This window comes from Acinonyx jubatus, chromosome C2 (assembly GCF_027475565.1).
Source record: "Acinonyx jubatus isolate Ajub_Pintada_27869175 chromosome C2, VMU_Ajub_asm_v1.0, whole genome shotgun sequence".
NCBI lineage: Eukaryota > Metazoa > Chordata > Mammalia > Carnivora > Felidae > Acinonyx > Acinonyx jubatus.
Window position 1 is genome coordinate 19,378,492 of NC_069384.1, and position 22,982 is coordinate 19,401,473.

Consider the following 22,982-nt stretch of genomic DNA (forward strand, 5'->3'; position numbering starts at 1 on the left):
AAGTGCACTCAATCCCCCATCCCCTATATTACCCATCCCTCCACCTCCCGCCCCTCTCTGGTAAGAGTCAGTTTGTTCTCTATAGTTAAGACTCTATTTTATAGTAGACTTACTCTGCCTACATTCCCATCGAGTTCCAATATATATTTTTGACCTATACATATAATTGGCATTTTAAAATATCAGTATGTATTAATAAACTATTTCGATATATTCCCAATGACTTTTTTTTCTAGTTTAGACATTAAGAAAACTTTCAATTAACAATCTTAACTTAGTCTCAAATTAGATATTTGAATTGTGGAACATTTACATTTTCTTATTTGGCTATCATCAGAAAAGTGTTCTCTTCTCTTGAAGTATCTTTTATTTAATTTCTACACAACTCACAAATACAGGCATACCTCCTTTGTGCCTCCTCTTGTTGTACTTGGTGGATAATGTGTTGTTTACAAATTGAATGTGTGTTGTAACTCTGTTGAGCAGGTCGACTGGCACCGTTTTTCCGGGATCATTTGCTCCCATGGTGTCTCTGTGTCACATTTTGATGATTCTCACATTTCAAACTTTTTCATTGTCATTATTATGTTTGTTATAGCAATCTGTGATCAGTGACTATAACTCACTGAAGTCAGATGATGGTTAGTATTTTTTAGCAACTAAGTATTTTTTTTCAGTTGAGGTATGTCCATTGTTGTTTTAGACATAATATTATTGCACACTGAGGGCACTACAGTATAGTGTAAATATAACCTTTATGTGCACGGGGAAACCAAAAAATTCATTTGACTCATCTTGTTGTGATGTTAACTTTATTGTAGTGGTCTGGAACCAAGCCTGCACTATCTCTGAGGTTTGCCTGCATTTTGTCCCAATATATATAATAATTACTAATTAAATGTACATATTATATATATATATTACTACTTAATATGTGTATATATATATATATATACACATTTAACGTATATATGTATGTGTATACATACATTTATGTGTATGTGTTCTTCATTACTTTTTCTTCCATTGCTTTCTCTCATTTTCACTTTAGGTGTTATAATAGTATCATGAGTAACTATTCCAAATAAAAATTTTAACTAATGAAGTCAATAAGACTTAGTTGCAAATGCTGGTCATTCCTCTTTTAGCTATCTGAGCTTCTTCAAAGCTTCTTTGAACTTAAGTCGTTTTTTTGTTTTTTTTTTTTTTTTAATCTCTTAGACAAAGCTTGTGATATGTATTTGGCTGAGTCGCCGGGAATCAGAAATAATGTATGCAAAGTCACTACCCACAATACCTGTCATGTTGGAAATAAATAGAAGTGCAGCAATGATACATTATTGTACAAGTATATTTTATTTGAACATCATCCAAGTATTATCCTCCAAGACTATTAATTGTTAGAAACAAAGGTTCGAGTGAAAAAGTTCACCGTAAAATTGAATGCATTTATTTTCATCTTAATGGACCTGCCATGTCTTAGGCATAATCTTTCCCTGTTCAGTTTAATACAATGTAAACAACATTCACCTCAGGGTAATGGTGAACATTGGTTTATTGCCAAAAAGGTTTTTCTTCCCTGAAAATACGTAGGATATGAGGCCTTCACCCTTCTAATGAATCAGCAAATGTTTCACTCTTAGCCTAGTTGGAAAACCATAGAAACAGCCATGGAATAATAAGAGAAGAACTGAGCCAGATGTGAAACAGGTTTATGTAAGAGAAAAATTAATGTTTTATTTCCTGAATGTTAAAAATGTTAAGCACATACCATATTTTGGTTTTTTAAAACATGTTTTGAAAAAGCAAAATACCTTTTCAAACTGGGAGAGCTGTTATCCAAAAACAAATAGGCTAATAGGCTGAAAGGTTTGTAAGGTAATTGGATCCAAAACTGTTGTCACTTAAGATGGGCTCAAAGTCCCAAGGTTGCACATTGTCAAGTAAATTGGCAGAGCTCTTGCAGCAAGGGGGTTTGAGGACCTATAGCAAGCAGGTCTCTGCAGTTTCAAGTTGCAGTGTTGAGGCTCAAATCATCTCATTTTCTGAAACTCTTTCATTGAATCAGGAAGATTTTAGCGTAGTATTTACAACTAAAGATAATTTTGTATATTTTAACGTGGCAGAGAAATAAGGACTCCCGTAAAATGGTTTCTTTATTTTTTCTCTCTTGTCTCAGAACAAATGCCCATATTCTAAGCTGTATCTTCTTCGGGCAGCAAAGTTTCCACCCGCTGCTGCTCCTCCTGCATCATTATTGTCCTTACCCCCCACTCCTGAAGTCCCGCTTCACCTCTCCTGGTGGCTTAGCCTTTATCTTTCAGATTTCGTAGAGGCAAGTCTTTGGGGTGACAGTAACAGAAGTAAGGTAGCAAGCAAGTCCCAACATCAAATGGGACAGACATTCATCTCAATATTGTAATTTGTTTCTCGTAGTGCTTTGAATGCCTTTGATCTCTTTCCTGAATCATCAAACTCTCTGTATTAAAGGAAACAAAACGCCAATTCAACTGCTCATCCAATCGGAGCCTTAAAAGTATTCCCTTTAGTTGTTCATACGGTCATTTCAGGGATGATAGAGTCATGATTCTGAGCAGATACTTCCTCATAACGAGACAGATTGTAGTGCTAACACTTTATGGGATGAATCTAATCTGCCATCCTCCAGGTTATACCCCATGATTTGGTTCAACGCTTCAGGCTGAAGCAGAACAAATTCTTCATTTATTCTTCACGCACGCAGCAGGTATTTACTAAACACCACTCGGTACTGCTCTATGTATTAGTAATGAACAGCAAACAAAATAAATTCCTACTTTGGTGGGCCTCACATTTTAGCAAATTAAAAAAAATAAACAACAACAATGAAAGAAAAACATATACCATATTAGGTGGAAATAAGTGTTAAGTGAGGAAATGCAATCATAGAAGGGGCTAGTGTGTGTGTGTGTGTGTGTGTGTGTGTGTGTGTGTACAAGAGTTAGCAATATAAATAGGCTGCATATAGAAACCTCCCTGAGAAAGTGATTTTCCATGACCAAGATAAGGAAAACCACATCCATTTGTGCGGAACTATTTCCAGGCAAAAGGAACAGCATAACCAAGGCCCCAAAGAGGGCAATTTTATTCCACTTGCTCCATGACAGTTTGTGAACGATTTAAGGATCACTGGTAAGTCACTGAAAACTTCCTTTAGTTGAAAAGTGCATTGTTTTCCTTCATTTCATAGATAAAATAATTTAGACAAAATTTAATGATACAGTAGCTTTTCTTCTGGGAACATTCTCTTTTGTGCCCATCATCTTTTTTAGCATTTGCGTAGGATAATACTAAATATTCAGTTCTACCTTTTCAGGAATGACTGGAATGAATGATAATATTTCTAGTAATTTTTTTTGTTTTAAGTATAGTTCTGACACGAATACAAAGAACACTTTGTGGGCTATTTGTTTGTCTTTTATATTAGTTCTATACACTTTCACTCACTCTTATTCTCCTTTTTTCCCCACCTTTCCATCCCACAAAGAACCACTTAACTACAGATGCTTATTAAAAATTTAATTATTGGGGCGCCTGGGTGGCCCAGTCGGTTAAGCGTCCGACTTCAGCAAGGTCACGATCTCCCGGTCCGTGAGTTCGAGCCCCGCGTCAGGCTCTGGGCTGATGGCTCGGGGCCTGGAGCCTGTTTCTGATTCTGTGTCTCCCTCTCTCTCTGCCCCTCCCCCGTTCATGCTCTGTCTCTCTCTGTCCCAAAAATAAATAAACGTTGAAAAAAGAATTAAAAAAAAATTAATTATTGGGGTGCCTGGGTGGCTCAATCGTTTGAGCGTCCGACTTCGGCTCAGGTCATGATATCGCAGTCTGGGAGTTTGAGCCCTGCGTCGGGCTCAGTATCTTTCTGATTTGGTACCTTCTTTATCAGAACTGGAATTGCTAAATAACAAATTGCTAAATTATAACAAATCTCTGTTAAGTGTCTGTGCTGACAGCTCAGAGCCTGGAGCTTGCTTAGGATTCTGTGTCTCCCTCTCTCTCTTCCCCTCCCCCACTCATGCTCTGTCTCTCTCTCTCTCTCTCTCTCTCTCTCTCTCTGTCAAAAATAAATAAACATTAAAAAGTATTTTAAAAATGTATTTGATGCTGGTTTTAAACCTGCATTAAAACTATGAAGAATGAAAAATCTTTTAAAAAATTGAAAAAAAATTAATTATTCTATTTCTACCTCAATCAAAGCTGAGGAGGCAAGGAAGGAATGCTGAGCATCTGACAAAGTCCACTTCTTCATTTAATCCTTGTTCTTCAGTATCTTTCTGATTTGGTACCTTCTTTATCAGAATTGGAATTGCTAATAACAAATTGCTAAATTATAACAAATCTCTGTTAAGTGTCATCATTTTGTCATTTTTTCTCTAAAAGTCAAAGTGATAAAAATCAGTGAAGCATCGGTAAATGACCTTACAGTCTTCACCTTCTTTAACAGTATAAATCTCCCCTAGACTTTGGATACTCATTATAAATCATGCCAATCAATAATATCTGTTATAAATAGAGTAAAAATATAATTTTTCACACATATGTGAATTTTTGAAAGTGACCATGGGCATTATTAAAAGTTAAATCATGAAAGCTGGTATGAAGCAGACCTCTTTAAAGTAAAACTTATGTTTACTCTACTTGTATATTACACTTAATAAAATCCCATAATGCCCAACAAATCATGTTCTAGAATCACAGAGAATGAGGTTTGTATTTCAATGTTTATGATACGGCTGTAGGACCTAAGGGACATCATTTAACCTCTTTAAACCCCATTCTCTATATTTGGGGAGTGTAACTATCTACTGTATTTATTTCCCAAGATTGCCATGAAGATTCGTTGAGATTGTATATTAAACTGTTTAGCTTAGAGGTTATGCATATTAAGCGTTCGAAAAATAGAAGCACAAAATCTTTGTGTCTTCTTCAATTTCTTTCCTTAGTGTTCTACGGTTTTCAGAGTACAGATTTTTTACCTCTTTGGTTAGGTTTATTCCTAGCTATCTTATGAGTTTGGGCGCAATTGTAAATGGGATTGATTCCTTGATATCTCTTTCAGCTGGTTCATTATTGGTGCATAGAAATGCAACAGGTGTCTGTAAGTTGATTTTGTATCCTACAACTTTGCAGAATTCATATATCAGTTCTACCAACTTTTTGGTGGAATCTTTTGGGTTTTCTACATTTAGTATCATGTTATCTGCAACTAGGGAAAGTTTTACTTCTTCCCTGCCGATTTGGATGCATTTTATTTCTTTTTGTTGTCTGACTACTGTGGCGAGGACTTCCAGTACTGTGTTAAATAACAATAGTGAGAGTAGACATCCCTGTCTCATTCCATGCTCGTGGATTGGAGGAACAAATGTTGTTAAAATGTCTATGCCACTCAAAGCAATTTACACATTTAATACGATCCCTATCAGAATACCGCCAGCATTTTTCTCAGATCTAAAACAAACAATCCTAAAATTGGTATGGAACCATGGAAGGCTCTGAATGGCCAAAGCAATGTGGATAAAGAAAAGTAAACCTGGAGGCATCACAATTCCAGACTTCAAGCTATATTACAAAGCTATAATCATCAAGACAGTATGGTACTGGCACAAAATCAGACACATAGATCAATGGAACACAATAGAGAACCCAGAAATGGACCCACAATATATGGCCAACCAATCTCCAACAAAGCAGGAAAGAATATCCAATGGGGGGAAAAAAGGCAACAAATGATGTTGGGAAAACTGGACAGAGACCCGCAGAAGAATGAAACTGGACTGCTTTCCTACATACGAGTGTCAACTATGGAAAACTGAGACATAGAGATGTTAAGAAGCCTATCTAAGGTCACCTAACAAATAATTGGCAAAGCACAACTAAACATAGTCAATTTGGCATCTTAACATTTAGGATATACTCTCAATATGAATATAAATAAAAATGAATTATACAGCAAATTTAGAAACAGACAAATACATGCTGTAATTTTTTTAAAAATTGGTTTCTATTTTCAGTGAAAATGGAGTAATAGAAATTAAATTTATTTCAAGTCTCAAAAAAACCCCTAGAAAATTGGACAAAATATATGGAAATAACCACTTAAGCATATTTTAGGATAGGCAACAGGCACTATGAGGAAGTGAATTCTTGACTAAAGCAATGGCAAATAGAGTGAATCCCTATTATTACTCTACTTATTGCTTTGGTAGTGTTTCTAGACTTAAAAACGGAGTGTGGGGGTCAATCAGAGCATGGAATTCCTGATAAGTTAAGGAGGCAAAGTTTAGCGTTTGCAAGAACAAAGTGGTTAACATTTACTCAGCACAAAATGCTAGAGAGGAGAGATTGACAGATCGTGAGAACTGCATATTTGTAAAAGGGTACCTCTCATTTTTGTCTGCACACTAAACTTTGCATGCGTGAGAGGGCACTATCTGAAGTCAGGGATGGAAGTATTAAAAAGGAATGTGTGTGCAGTAATGCATCCCACAAACAACTGGGAAAAGTTAGTGTTTCAACCAACCAAAGTGGAAAGACTTAGTAATACAAAAGGCATATTGTATAGTGCTCAAAGGAGTATTGCATTAGTAATAAGGACAAATTATCTCTATACTAAGTGCTTGTCTTGAGCATCCTAACAAACCTGAGAAGCAAGTCTTTGAAGGATCAAACTGATCCCAAGCATCTTAACTGTCTCCCCAAACAAAGCCCAACAATATTTAGAGGACCACACAAAGCACCCAATAAGCAAAAACATAAAATCCGCAATGTCTAACATCCAAAGAAAACTAACAACCATGAAACAGAGCAGAAAAATACAATTGATAACCAGGAAAAAAGTCAACAAATGGAAGCAGATCCAGAAATGACAAATATTATAGAAGTAGAAGTAAAGAACATTAAAACATCTATTATAAGAATCATTCACTTTCAAGATGGTGAGTAACAAAATGGAAGGTGTAGAATGAATGAAATTAAATTTCTGGAGATGAAATATATATCTGAATGAAAATACATTGGAAGATATTAACAGGAGATTAGAAACTTCAGAATAAAAGATCAATGAATATAAATGTCATAGACTCTGGGTCTGTAGTTCTCTCTTGTCCAGCAAGAGAGCGGACACAGGATTAAAATGTGAGAGAGGCTAATGTCTGGGAGGAGACAAGAACCCCGAATAAGGGTCTTTGCTCTGTTTTTATTAAGATCAGAAGGCTACAAGCGTGGTGGACGTACACAAAGAGACAATGAAACTGTGAACATTAACTCATGGGTGTGAGGGAAAGGGGGTTTTGAAAATATGCTGTGTTAGGGGTCAATACAAAACAAAATCCTGGCACTGGGAGGAAGGTTGTTTATAGCAGCCATGAGGCACAGTTCTGTTTACCTAAACTTGCCTAGGGGACAAGAAAGACAGAACTTGCTACCTCAGGGTCAAAATGGCACCTTTCGTTTGCTAATTAACTCCGCTCTGGGCAACTTCGCCCTGCTGGGCTCTAAAGTTCTGTTTTTCTGTTTTTGTCCTTCCTTCCTGTGAAAGCAGCTTTCTGCTATTGTACTAACTTGGGGGGCATTTCTGCCCCGAATACCTAATCTTGTTTACCTCATTTTTGATGCATTCATTCTGAGGCTTTTCTGTTCCTATACCTTTGTCATATACTGGGGGCCTTTGCCCTGTTTACCTAATTTTGTTTACCCAAACTTGGGTGTGTTCATCCTGTGGCTTTCTAATTCTTTATGCCTTGTTAACCCATCAGTGCAAGGTCAGGGAATTCCTAAGCTTATTCCCCACATATAAATACATAGAAATAGAGATTAACTGAAACACAGAAGGAGAAAACTGAAATAAAAATATTAGCAGAGGTACTACATATGAACAGGGTACTAATTGTGATCTTAGAACAATATCAATCAGCCTATAACACTCAGAACTGGAATTACAGGAAAGGATATGGACAAAAAGTTATTTGAGAAAAATGGGGTGTAATTTTCCACACTTAATGAAAAATATAAACAGAAAACCCAAAAAGTTAAAAAAACATCACAGAGAACATAAAGAAAACTATAAGGCACGTAAGAATAAAATTGCTGGAAGCTGCTAATAAAAATAATATCTTTGGGGCGCCTGGGTGGCGCAGTCGGTTAAGCGTCCGACTTCAGCCAGGTCACGATCTCGCGGTCCGTGAGTTCGAACCCCGCGTCGGGCTCTGGGCTGATGGCTCAGAGCCTGGAGCCTGTTTCCGATTCTGTGTCTCCCTCTCTCTCTGCCCCTCCCTCGTTCATGCTCTGTCTCTCTCTGTCCCAAAAATAAATAAACGTTGAAAAAAAAATTTTAAAATAATATCTTTGAACACAAAGCCAGAGAAAAAGGCATATTGGAACAAAGATAAGAGTAGCTACCGTTTTCCCATCAGAAACAAAGCAAGCCGAAAGATGGTAAAGTGGTATCTTTAAAATACCGGGGGAATAAAAAACAACTATCAATTTAGAAGTGTAATCCACAGAATGTCTTTCAGAAAGGAAGGAAAAATAAAGATTTTTTTCAGGAAAAAAAATGGCTGAGATAATTCACTGCCAGCAGACATGTGTTACAAGAAATGTTAAATAAAGTTCTTAAGGCAGAAGAAAATGATGTCAAAGTAATTTAGATCTACACAATGAAACACACTAAAAATTATTACTATGTAGGTAAATATATACAAATTTTATTTTATAGTTGTTTTTCCCAAATAAATGACTATTTAAAGCTAAAGTATTAGCAATATGTCGCAGGGTTTGTAAAATGTAATGAAAATTGTGACAGCCATAGGAAAAAGTTTAAGGGAGAGGGATTGTATTGTTTTAAGAAGTCAATAATATTTATAAAGTGGTATTATATTGTTTTGAAGATAGGGTATAAGATAGTATGCATATATTCTAAACCCTAGATAAACAACTCAAGCAAAAGTTAGAGGTGCTAAACCAAGTGGACATATAACAGAATCATACAAAAATACAGTACTGAAAGGAAAGGGGGAAAAATCATTAAAGAAATTATTTGACAGGTGTAAAACAAATAGCAAAATCACATTTAATTCAAATAATGTAAACATGCCAACTGAAAGGCACAAATGTCAGATTGGGTTAAAAAAAAAAAAAGCTCACTTTCAAGAAACCCACTTTGAATAGAAAGTAACCAATAGGTTAAAAATCACAGGCCAGAAAATTATCAACTAAAAGTAAGCTTGAGTAGCTATATTAATAGAGGAAGGAATCTTAGAATAAGGGATATTAACATGGATAAAATGAGATATATCTTAATGATAAAATGTCAGTTCACCAAAAAGACATAAGAATCCTAAATGTATACACATACTTACTAACAGAGCTTCAAAATTGTGAAACAAAAGGTGAAAGCATAACAAAGAAATAGGTAAATTCAAAATTATAGCTAGATATTTCAATGATCCTCCCTCAGCAATTGATATTATGAGTAGACAAAAAATAATGTATAGAGAAGATGTACAAATAACACTGTCAACCAACCTGACCTAGTTGATATTAATAGAACACACAGCAATGGCAGAATACACACACTTTTCAAGTATGCCCAGAAAAGTCATTAAGATAAACCATATTTTGTCTCATAAAATGTCTCAATAAATTTAAAAGGATTCAGATAAAAACAAAGTGTGTTCTCTAAACACAGCAGCATTGAAACAGAAATAAATAACAGAAAGCTCTTTGCAAAATCTCCACATATTTGGAAATCAAACAATTCAAATAACTGATGAGTCAAAGAAGAAATCCAAGGAAATTCTAATATTTGAACTGATGGATGATAAAAATGCATAATATTAAATAAATATTACAGTCTCCCACTTATGGAAATAGAAAAAGGACAAATTAAACTCAAACAGAGGGGAAAAAATCATAAAGAAAAGAGCAAAATTTTTCTTTTTCTTCTTTTTTTTTTAGTTTCAACTTTTTATTTAAATTATGGTTGTCATGTAGGGTAATATTAATTTCAGGTGTAGAATTTAGTGATTCATCACTTACATACAGCACCCAGTGCTCATCAAAAGTGCCCTCCTTAATCCCCATCACCCATTTAGCCTATCCCCCACCCATCTCCCCTCCAGCAACCTTCAGTTTGTTCTCTATAGTTAAGAAGAGTCTCTTATGGTTTTCTTCCTTCTCTTTATTTTCCCATTCCCCTATGATCATCTGTTTTGTTTCTTAAATTCCACATATGAGTGAAATCATATGGTATTTGTCTTTTTCTGACGGATTTATTTCACTTAGCATAATACACTCTAGCTCCATTCACATCATAGCAAATGGCAAGATTTCATTCTGTCTGATGGCTGAGTGATATTCCATTGTATATATATGCTATCTTTTCTTTATCCATTCATCGTCGATGGACACTTGGGTTTTTTTCGTAGTCTAGCTATTGTTGATAATGCTTCTATAAACATCAGGGTGAATGTGCCCCTTCAAATCAGTATTTTTGTATCCTTTGGGTAAATACCTAGTAGTGCAGTTGCTGGGCCATAAGGTAGTTCTATATTTAACTTTTTGAGGAATCCCCATACTGTTTTCCAGGGTGGCTGCACCAGTTTGCAATCCCACCAACAGTGTAAGAGGATTCCCCTCTCTCCACATCCTTGCCAACACCGGTTGTTTCCATGTTGTTTATTTTAGCCAGGTGTCAGGGAATATCTCATTGTAGTTTTGATTTGTATTTCCCTGATTATGAGTGATGTTGAGCATCTTTTCATGTGTCTGATCACCATCTGTGTGTCTGCTTTGGAAGAATATCAGTTCATGTCTTCTGCCCATTTCTTAAAATGATTGTTATTTGGTTGTTGAGTTTGATAAATTCTTTATAGACTTTGGAGACTAACCCTTTACTAAATATGTCTTTTGCAAATACCTTCTCCCATCCTAAAGGTTACCTTTAATTTTGTTTATTGTTTCCTTAGTTGTGCAGAAACTTTTTATCTTGATAAAGTCCTAATAGTTCATTTTTGCTTTTGTTTCCTTGCTTCTGGAGATGTGTCTAGTAAGAAGTTGCTATGGCTGATGTCAAAGAGGTTACTGCCTGTGTTCTCCTCTAGGATTTTGATGATTTCCTATCTCACATTTAGGTCTTTCATCCATTTTGAATTTATTTTTGTGCATGGTGTAAGACAGTGATTGAGTTTCATTCCTCTGTATGTTACTGTCCAGTTTTCTCAGGATCATTTATTGAAGAGACTGTTTTTTTCTCCATTGGATATTCTTTCCTGCTTTGTTGAAGATTAGTTGACATATAATTAGTTGTGGGTCCATTTCTGGATTTTCTGTTCTTTTGCATTGGTCTCTATGTCTGTTTTTGTGCCAGTACCAGACTGTTTTGATGACTACAGCTTTGTAAAATAGCTTGGAGTACAGAATTGTGATACCTCCAGCTCCGCTTTGGTTTTTCAAGATTGCTTTGACTGTTTGGAATCTTTTGTGGTTCCATACCAATTTTAGCATTGTTTGTTCTAGCTCTGTGAAGAATGCCAGTGGTATTTTGATAGGGATTGCATTAAATGTATAGATTGCTTTAGAGAGTACAGACATTTTAACCATATTTGTGCCTCCAATCCATGAGCATGGAATGCTTTTCCATATCTTTGTGTCCTCTAAAAGAGAGCAAATATTAATGCAATAGAAAGCATTGAGAGAGTAGATAAAAGCAATGAAAGCAAAATTTAAATATTTGGAAAGACGAACACAGTTCCTGAGCCTCCAATCAGACTGCTCAGGAAAAAGTGAGAGAAAACACAGTGCAAATATCAAAAATAAAATAATAGTCATCATTGTAGATCTCACAGACACGAGAAAGCTGATAAAGAGATACTGTGGAAAACCACATATTTATCAATTCAACAACCTGAATAAAAAGGACCAATGCCTTAAAGGAGATGCTGCCAAAGGGTTAAGAAGAAAGAATTAGACAAAATAATCTTATAGTTATTAAAAATATTGGATGTTTACTTAAAAATTTCTCATAAAGAAAACTTAGTCCCATATTGATTCAGTGGTGAATGATATCATGCTCTTAGGGAAGAAATAATTCTAATTGTCTTTGAATTATTTGAGAAAATAGAAGGGACAACAATTCCTAACTCATTTAAAAATTTTTTTTAATGTTTATTTTTGACAGAGAGAGAGAGAGAGAGCATGAGCATGAGTGGGGGCGGGTCAGAGAGAAAGGGAGACACAGAATCCGAAGCAGGCTCCAGGCTCTGAACTGTCATCACAGAGCCCCATGCGGGGCTCGAGCTCACCCACCGCTAGATCATGACCTGAGCTGAAGTCGGACGCTTAGCTGACTGAGCCACCCAGGCACCCCACTAGCTCATTTTACATAGAGACCAACATTATCTGGATAGCAAGACTTTACAAAACTGAAATAAAATAAAAGCACTAAGCCATATTCTTCATTCTTAACAGCATCTTCTCAAATGAAATGAAACAAAAAGTATATTTTTTAATGAATTTGAAAAAAGGGAATACATCTAAGTGGGATTTATCCAAGGGAAGTAAACTATGCTAAAATTTGAAAATCAAATAATATAATTCACCATACCAACACACTAAGAAAGAAAAACAAATCATTTCTATAATTTCAGTGCAAAAACCACTTGATAAAAACCACTTGATAACGTTCAAAATCCACTCATGAAAGCAATTCTTAGCATACTAGAAACAGACACATCTTCAACCTGATAAAGGAAAACTAGCAAAATCTTATAGCTAATATACAAATGCGGAACAACTGACTGTTTTCACCTATTTTGTTCTCTCTCATGAATTCTATTCAACACTGTGCTAAAGGAAGGTCATAGAACTGAAATAAGGCAAGAAGAGAAATAAAAAGCCTACAGACTGAAATAAGAATAAAGTAAAATTGTGTTATCTGCAGGAGATATGATCACGTATATAGGTAACCCAGAGAACCTATGAAATTAAATGTGAGTTAGGGAGGTTGTAGTATACAACTAGGTTATTATACATGCATCAAGATTGCTTCTAAATTTTCACGACAACAAAAAGTGAAAATCGAAATTTAGAAAATCACAGTTCACAATTTCACCAGAAATGTGACAACGTTAGGGTTAAAGTAAACAGAAATTGTTCAAAACCTATATGTGAGAATCTGCAGAACATTACTGAGAAAAATTAAAGAAAATCTAAGTGAGTAGAGAAATAGATGATGTTCAAAGATTAAAAGACTCAATATCGTTAAGATGTCAACTCACCCCAAATTCACTTACAGATTCAAATAAATCCTAATTGAAACAACAACAAACTGATTTTTAAAAATAAAAAGTGCTAATCTAAATGCAAACTTTTATGGAAACTCAATAGATGTAGAATAACTAAGAATTTTGTATAAAAAAAAAATCAAAGTTCGAGAACTTAGACTACCTAACTTAAAAATTATGTTGTATTGGCTCCATGAGGAGAATCAGTATATGCCATTCATTGTTGTATCTTGATGCCTGGGACAGGTATTGGCACATAATAGAGGTTAATTAATGTATGTTGGGTGGAAATGAATACATATACTTTATATTTTATTTATTTATTTTACTTATTTTATTTATTATTTATATTTTATTATAGTTGGATAAAACTGCAGTACTTGAAAGAAAAATAAATTATAAAGGATAAAAGCTGAGAAACAGAGGAAACAAAGCCCAAATATTCATGTTCTAGAAATTCATAATCAGATAAGAGGGAAATTCCATACAATAAAATTTTTAATTGTTGACAACAATCAGTCACATAACAAAATTGAGTATGAGTTTTGTGACTTGTCCAGTAACTGTAGCTTTTGCATTAAAGTTTGGATTGTGTTCTAAGCAAATAATTTTAATGAGTAGGATTTAGACTTGTTGATTTGGTATTCACTAATACAGAACATTTGGTCAAAAAAAGACTGATTATAGTATTGATTTGGACATTTTGAGGAAGAAAACATAATGAGCTAACATGTTAATGTGAAATGACTCTCACTAGATGGCAATTAAATGATCAATAATGTTTTTGCAGAAGCAATTAGAAAATATCTCGATACATGACCAGGACTTATTTCTATTAGGAAAGGCACAGATTATACATTACTCTGTAAAAGATATTTTAGCAAAAATGAATTCATAGCACTTATGCATAAGGTTGTAGACAATCCTATAACCTCTACATAGAGTATAATGGAGTTTCCATTTAGTGGCACATTTCCACATTTCTAACGAAAGTGACAAAACAGTCAAAGATATTTGATGTTGAAATACAGCCAAAGGTGACACCATCAGGAAAAGGAATCTGGAAGAACTAGAGTAATAGTTAGGAAGAAGTCGAGATAATGGTGTTAAACCTTTTCAACATGGCACCTACAAAGAGAATTCTCTAGCTACCTGATGTGAGAGAACATCTACCTCCCTCCCTAACAGAAGCAAAGTCTCTGAAGAAGGTGACAAATGAGCTACTAACAGCTTTTTTGCCAAGAATTTGGAACTTCAACCTTCACCCAAATATTTAATAGGACCTCTCATTTGATTCATTCTAACAATAGTAGGGCTACATATGCTTTGTGGCAGATTCTTTCATACAGAAACTGTTTCAATCATGCAGAATCTGTTCTCTTTTTGTAGATCAGGATTTCAGTTAATTCCTGGAAATCTGCAGTTAGGGCTACTTTAGGTTTAAGGAATGAGACACTCAGCATTACCTACACGTTAAACAGACATCCTAGGGACCATATGAAGTCCCTTTGCTTAAGAATATTCAACCTGTGGGGCGCCTGGTTGGCTCAGTTTGTTGGGTGTCCGTGCAACTTCGGCTCAGGTCATGATCTCATGGTTGTGAGTCTGAGTCCCACATCGGGCTCTGTGCTGACAGCTCGGAGCCTGGACCCTGCTTTGGATTCTGTGTCTCCCTCTCTCTCTGCCCCTCCCCACTTGTGCTCTATCAAAAATAAATAAATGTAAAAATAATTTTAAAAAATTAAAAAAAAAATACTCAACCCCTGCTTTTGGCTGATAAGTGTATTTAATGTTATTGTTACTTGACCAATTTCTGCTTTTTTGGAAAGAACACCCACCTTCAGTGATGTGTGAAAAGTCAAAAAATGCTGAGATGACATTGAAAAAACAGCAGTGGTATAAAGCAAACATCTGGCTTGTAAGTTCAAAGTCAGTTGATTTTTCCACAATAATTTCCCCCATGTTCCCTGCTTTGAAGGGGATGGAGAGGGTTGCAAAGAGGGCTTTCCCTCTTTTTATTTGCTCAGAAAGTATGTTTGGAAGTAGCCTGAGGATATGCATGCCCTTGTATCTCTGAGGTCCAAAGATTATTCTGTTTTCCAAGTGTCTATGAACCAAAATAAACTGGCAGGAGAAAGCAACTCTTTCATGGATGTTAATATACATGAAATTCATTCCTATATTTTTTCACCAGATATCACTGAATATCTGCCAGGAACTGCACTAGGATGGGACAATATATCTGAAAGAGAATCAAGCACTTTGGTTCTCAAGGACATCGCAGGCTAATGAGATTTAGACAATCAAGCTTCTGATGACAGTACAGCCCGCTGAGGACCAGACTAATCATATTCCAATATACGTCATCCCAAGTATGAGAGGAGTTGCTCCTGGTGAGGCTGTGCAAACCCAGACTCTTCTCCTAACCACCTGAGCATTGGTTTATGTAAGTTATCACCACGGAAATCCTAAATCTGAGAGGTACCACCTCTCAGATTGTTGTTGTTCTAACCACCTGAGCATTGGTTTATGTAAGTTATCACCACTGAAAACCTAAATCTGAGAGGTAGACAAATCTGGGCTCAATATAATTGCTAAAATTGATCTAAAGTTATAGTAATTATACTGATTATTTTTAAATGATCGATCCCTCTTTTAGGTCAGGTCTGTTTAGCAGTTGGAGGAAAAAATAACAGGGGATTTGAAAACCTGAGTCCCAATGTCTCCTAAGGGACCAGTGTGCTATGAGAAAGCACCCTCTCCATGGATGCTTCTAGACTGCATACACGGAAAATGCCAAAGAAACTCCTCAAGCTTTCAGGATGAGGAGCCATCATTCACAAACTGTAATTATATGTTTACTTCATGGAATCTAAGCTTTGTGAGAGCAGAATCATGTTATTTGTTTGCTTTATCTTTAGCTCCTATCATACAGTGGCATGTGATATGTGTTGTTAACAGAGTGATTGTCATTTAGAAGAATCCACAGACCAAACTAGTTAAAAATAAAAGGAGATTTTTTCTTCCAAGTTTTTATTTAAATTCGTCAGTTAATATACAGTGTAATACCACCTCTGGGTGTAAGATCCAGCAATTCATCACCTACACAAAACACCCAGTGCCCATCACAACAAGTGCCCTGCTTAATACCCATCACTCATTTAACCAACCTCCTGCAACAACCCTCAGTTTGTTCTCTAGTTAGGTGTCTCTTTTTTGGTTTCTCTCTCTCTCTTTTCCCCCCATGTTCATTTGTATTGTTTCTTAAATTCCACGTATGAGTGAAATCATATGGTATTTGTCTTTTTCTAATTTTGCTTAGCATAATGCATTCTAGCACTATACACATTGTTGCAAATGGCAAGATTTCATTCTGTTTGATGGCTGAGTAATGTTCCATTGAATATATATATACCACCTCTTCTTTATCCAGTCATCAGTCGATAGACATTTGGGCTCTTTCCATAATTTGGCTGTTGTTGATAATGCTGCTATAAACATCGGGGTGCATGTATCCTTTTAAATCAGTAGTTTTGTATCCTTTGGGTAAATACCTAGTAGTGCAATTGTTAGATCATAGGGTGGTTCTATTTTTAATTTTTTGAGGCAGCTCCACACTAGTTTCCAGAGTGGCTGTACCATTTGCATTCCTACCAACAATGTAAGAGGGTTCCCCTTTCTCTGCTTCCTACCCAACACCTAATGTTTCCATGTTGTTAACTTTAGCCAGGTGTGAAGGGATATCTCATTGTAGTTTCATTTTTATTTCCCTGATGATGAGTGATGTTGAGCATCTTTTCATGTGTCTGTTCACCATTTGGATATCTCCTTTGGAAAAATGTCAGTTCACGTCTTTTGCCCATTTCTTAACTGGGTTACTTATTTTTTTGGATATTGAGCTTGACAAGTTCTTTAGGGATTTTGGATACTAACCCTGTATTGGATATGTAATTTGCAAATATCATCCCCCATTCTGAAGGTTGTCTTTTAGTTTTGTTGATTGTTTCCTTGCTGTGCAGAAACTTTTTATCTTGATGAAATTCCAATAGTTCATTTTTGCTTTTATTTCCTTTGCTTCTGGAGATGTGTCTAGTAAGAAGTTGCTATGGCTGATGTCAGAGAAGTTGCTTCCTGTTCCTATCTCAAAGTTAGGTCTTTTATCCATTTTGAATACACTTTTGTGTATGGTGTAAGAAAGTGGTCCAGTTTCATTCTTCTGCATGTCGCTGCCCAGTTTTCCCAGGATCATGTGTTGAGGACACTGTCTTTTCTCCATTGGATATTCTTTACTGCTTTGTTGAAGATTAGTTGACATATAGTTGTGGGTCAATTTCTGGGTTTGCTGTTCTTTTGCATTGGTCTCTATATCTGTTTTTGTGCCAGTACCAGACTGTCTGTCTTGATGACTACAGCTTTGTAAATATAGCTTGAAGCCCAGAATTGTAATGCCTCCAGCTTTGCTTTGCTTTTTCAAGATTGCTTTGGCTATTTGGGGTCTTTTATGGTCCCTTTTTAGGATTGTTTGTTCTAGCTCTTTGAAAAATGCTGGTGGTATTTCGATAGGGATTGCATTAAATGTGTACATTGCTTTGGGGAGTATAGATATTTTAACAATATTTATTTTTCAACCAATGAGCATGGAATCTTTTCCATTTCTTTGTGTCATCTTCAATTTAAAGTAAAAGGAAATTTTACTTTTAATGTAGTCTCTTATTATTTAGTCTCTTTGTATTCATCCTGTAGCTTGTATTATATATGTATCTGTAAATATATAAAGACTATATATCCTCTTGATTCTATTTCTGTTATATATGTATGTATATACTATATAACTAATAATAACCATTGTATTGATTCTGTTTCCATTATATGCATATGTAGCAAATATTTGGGTCCCTGTGAACCAGTCAAATTGACCCATCACATCCTTCTTTCTAGTGTGGAGCTATTAAGAACTAAGGGGGGAAAAAAGAGGGAAGAAAAATGAGGCTATTACAAACAAAAAGTAAATGGCAAACAAAAAAATAAAAAATGAAAAAATGAAGTTGATATGATGGCAGATATGATGGAAATATGAACAAAAGGTGTAACTTCACGATTCACAAAAGAGAAAACTCAAATGGCCAATAAGCATAATAACTGACACTCATTTCACTTTTAATGAGGAAAATGCAATAACAGAACATTTTATTGGATTCAGCAAACCTTGGGAAGTATGTGCAGTAGCAGAAACATTCCTATGCTGCTATTTGTACTATAACCTGTACATCAACTTCAGACATGTAAACAGTACTGTAAATTATGTTTGGGTGCAGCCATACATTGTAAGATTTTCAGAACAATTTCCCTAGAAAGAACGAGGCTAACACCCTAGGATCAGAGGATGCTAACTGGACATATATATAGACCAGGATGGGTGCCTCATACTTAGAACAGTCTGTGGTCAGAGTGCCTTTCAGTAATATAAGTTTTACACTTTACTTTGTGGATCCTTAGTGCCTGCCACCAGTAGAGACTAATTTAGAGGTGCCACTGCGACAATGTAACCCTTCTGCTTTGACAAGATCACCCCCTGCTACATCATGAGATTAAAAGTCACTTTAATAAGAAGCTACATTATTAAAATGACTCATTACCATCATAGTAGTCCTAAATACGGGTGAGAAACTTTTAGTGATATGACAGAGTCTTCTCATTGAAATATGAATAATTTAGAAATGTGTCAGACTTGGGAAAGTTGAAATGGAGTGCAAGAATAATGTTTTTAGAACTGTGAATAGAAACATTTTGGCATAGAAGTGTATAGGGAGGGGGTGTATACAGGTGGGGAAGTGCATAGGGAAAGTACCTCTTAGTACAAATGTAAAGAACGTTTTATCTTTTTCAGGCCACAGGGAATCATAATCTTTTTAAATATAAGCTGAGACAACAGAGCAGAAGAGATGAGATTTCCTGGCGTCCTAGGGACAGATAAGGACAAGGGAGGTATGACAAAAGTTTCCGCAAGCCTTCCTGACCCTGCTGTGTCTCCACGTCCTACAGCAGACACCTTCAGAATTAGTTCCAGTTTTTCAAATTTTTGATGATTATATTTTATCACGTTGTAGCATGGAAGCCAGAATTTACTTAATAGTATTTCTTGTTCACCAGTTTGTACTTTTTTTTTTTTCACGTCAGACAGGTAATGGGGTGAGGTCACGTAACAAGGTTTAAGGGAGGCACGTGTCACACAATGGCGTGAACACGCAATCATCATGCTTATAAACTACAAAAGGATCTGTACTATTTTCATTAGTACTTTCACTTCACTTTTTTCACACACACACACACACACACGCAAACATACACACACAAGCTTTTGCTAAAACTAAAAGGGAGATGAAGGAATACAGCATTAATTGACACATTCAAGTCTGGAGATCAACCCTTATTTTAAATATAAATAAGCATTTTATTATAAGTACCAATTAAAATATTACACATCAAAATGTTCAATCCTATTTAATTGGTGTTAATTAGCTACCCATCGTATGAATGTAGAAACGGTGCCGTATCTTATTTGCAATATTATTGTGACGTCTGCTCTTATTGGGTGCAATCTTGTCGGATTTAATTGGTAGATAGTGAATGAATCTTGATAGAGAATCCACCAGGGAATCATATGGGAATGATGCCTTACTGACACTGGCAGGGATTTGCTCCTCCCTGTGTTAGCTAATCCCTAGCTCCCTAGATAGAAATCAATTCAGCAGGGAGGTTGCCATTCAAATGCAAACTAACCAATCAAAGCCCTCCCCTCCAGCCCTCATCAGGATCCTACAGTCCAGGTTTGTGGTTCCCTGTCCTAACCTGGCCAAGACCAGGTACCATGCAACTCAGGTGAGCTGCTACAACCCAGTGCCCATAGAAAATATCAAACTAGCTAATTAAAACCTATTTAACCTACCCGTCTTTCCTTAATTCAGAAACCATGCCAAAGGCTCTTACCCACATTTTCTGCTTGTCTCTTCTTTCTCCTTACTGACCCTGGTACTTCCTCCTGTGGCCCTGCATGGTGTGGCATGCCTCCTATATGTGACTATAAATGTCATCCTTCATGACAGTCATTTCTCTATCTGCATGTCCTGCTATACCTGACTAATAAAAATCTTGAGTACATTTTAAAATATAATCTTATATGCTTATACTTTAAATCAAATCCATTCATTCTTTTATTATTCAATTGATATTTATCAGGCACTTTGTTCTAGGTGCAAATATTATTATTTCTTTATTTTAAGTACTAAAACCCATCTATTGGTATTTCAAGTGACACTTTTCCTCCATTATCCCTGTGTTAGTCAGAGTTCTCCAGAGAAACAGAACCAATAGGACAGGTAGACAGATAGACATTTTTTTTTTTGATAGATATTATAGGAATTGGCTCACATGATTCGAGGCTGAGAAGGCTCCTGATTTGCCTTCTGTAAACTGGGATAACTGTTGTAGGTCCAGGTGTAGTTCTAGTCCAAATCTGAAGGCCTGAGAACCAGAGGAGACAGTACGTAAATCCCAGTCTGGATCTGAAGCCTCAAGAACCAGGAACACCAACGTCTGAGGACAGGAGAAGATAAGTGTCCCAGCCCATTTGTTTTTTCTCTACTTTTTTGTTCCATTCTAGCCTTCAGTGGATTAGATAATGCCTGCCCACATTGGGGAGGGCATTTTTGTACTTAGTTTACCAATTCAAATGCTACTTTTTTCAAGAAACACCCTTACAGACACACCCAGGAATAATGTTCTGGCAGGTATCTAGATATCCCTTAGCCCAGTCAAACTGACACATAAAATTAACTGCCACATCCTTAAGTACCTTCTTTTTTAGCATCATTTAATTTACAAGGTTTTTCAAGACTTTGGAAATCATGTGGTGCCTGGGCACTCAGTCAGTTAAGTGTCAGACTCTGGATTTTGGTTCAAGTCATGATCTTGCAGTCATTCATGAGATTGAGCCACACAATGGGTTCTACACTGCCAGCATGGAGCCTGCTTGGGATTCTCTCTCTCCCTCTCTCTCTGCCCCTCCCCTACTTGCAGGCACACCCAGGTCGTCCCTCTTCCTCAAAATAAATAAATTAACTTAAAAAAAAAAAAAGAAATTGTAATATACATATCAAAGAGAAACTGAGAGTGCAAAAGAAACAGAGAGGGGGAGAGAATAAAACATTCTTTCAAAGTGAATAGATTTATTAAATATTTTATTTTTGGTTTATATTTTGGTACATATTTTTGCACTTAGTTTCAACTCAGAAACAAAATGCTATGTCACTGAATTTTTTTTGCTGCTAAATGAATTTTGATGTTTGAATAAGATTCTGCATTTAGTATTATTTAAACAAAGTTTGGTTTTAACACACCATTTTATTTTATTTTATTTATAATGTATGATAAGGAAAAGTTCTAAAATACACAGTCCATATGGTCCAGAAATCTGATCAAGAAAACATAATGTCTGGGGGTGCCTGGGTGACTCAGTCAGGTAAGCGTCCGACTTCCTAAGCATCCGACTTTAGCTCAGGTCATGATCTCACAGTTCGGACTCTGTGCTGAGAGCTCAGAATCTGGAACCTGCATTGGATTCTGTGTCTCCTTCTCTCTCTGCCCCTCCCCCATTCAGGCTTTCTCTCTCTCTCTCTCTCTCTCTCTCTCAAAAATAAATAAACATTAAAAAAATTAAAAAAGAACATAATGTCCTTGTTAAACAACACCAAAATTAGTCTATGGTAAAGAAGCAAACACAGTAGGAGAGAATGTTCTTCAAAAGAGGGATTGATTTTTGCAGAAATCTTACAGTAGGATGAGGGACTTAAACAAAGGCCACACGTGAAGTCGATGATGAAGACAAAGACTTACAATTCCGCCAAAAGCAGAGCCCTTGAAAGTATGATGGAAATTAGAATCACATTAAACCACTTCCCCTCGAAGTGACGTATTATCAGAAGTCAAGCATAAGATAAAAATATCTGTGGAGTCATGCATGAAGTCTAGTAGATAGAATTAGACTTTGCCTCTCAAAGTCATCTACTTGTCAAATTTTGGATTATTGGTCTGGTTGATCTCGAAATTTTGGAGACAGCCCTGGGAACTTCAAAATACATATCTATAGATGACGAACACAGAAGCTAGGGCAGCTAGGTGGCTCAGTTGGTTACTCATCTGACTCCTGGTTTTGGCTCAGGTCATGATTTCATGCTTTGTGAGTTTGAGCCCTGCGAGTTCACGCTCTGCGTTGACAGCACGGAACCTGCTTGGGATTCTCTCTCTCTCCTTGTCTCTCTCTCCCTCCCGCATTCATGCTCTAAATAATAAATAAATTAATTAATATATAAAACAAACAAACTTAAAAAAATATAGGAAGAACACAGCAGTAGATATAATACTTCAATGGACCACCAGCACCAAAAAGTTAAGGAAAGCATACTCATCATCCAACGAAGTGAATCAGCTTTGTGGATTGAAACTTGCAGTTTTTGGAACTGTGCCTTACAACTCAGTTGCACACACTCTAACAAGGCAAAGACACCGAGGGGTAGGCGTTCGGGAGGGACCTTGGCACCACTGTGGCCGGGCATATGTGTGCACTTGGCTATTGCCAAGAGAGTTTGCAGTTAGCCAACACTCGATAAA

The 22,982-nt window shown here is 36.1% G+C and overlaps 1 non-coding gene across 1 annotated transcript; it reads right to left on the reverse strand.

The window, feature by feature from the left end:
- Positions 1-19,487: 19,487 nt before the first annotated feature.
- On the reverse strand, positions 19,488-19,593 carry LOC113594463 (small nucleolar RNA U13). The gene has a single exon (XR_003414846.1). It is a non-coding gene; the product is annotated as a small nucleolar RNA U13 (small nucleolar RNA).
- Positions 19,594-22,982: the final 3,389 nt, after the last annotated feature.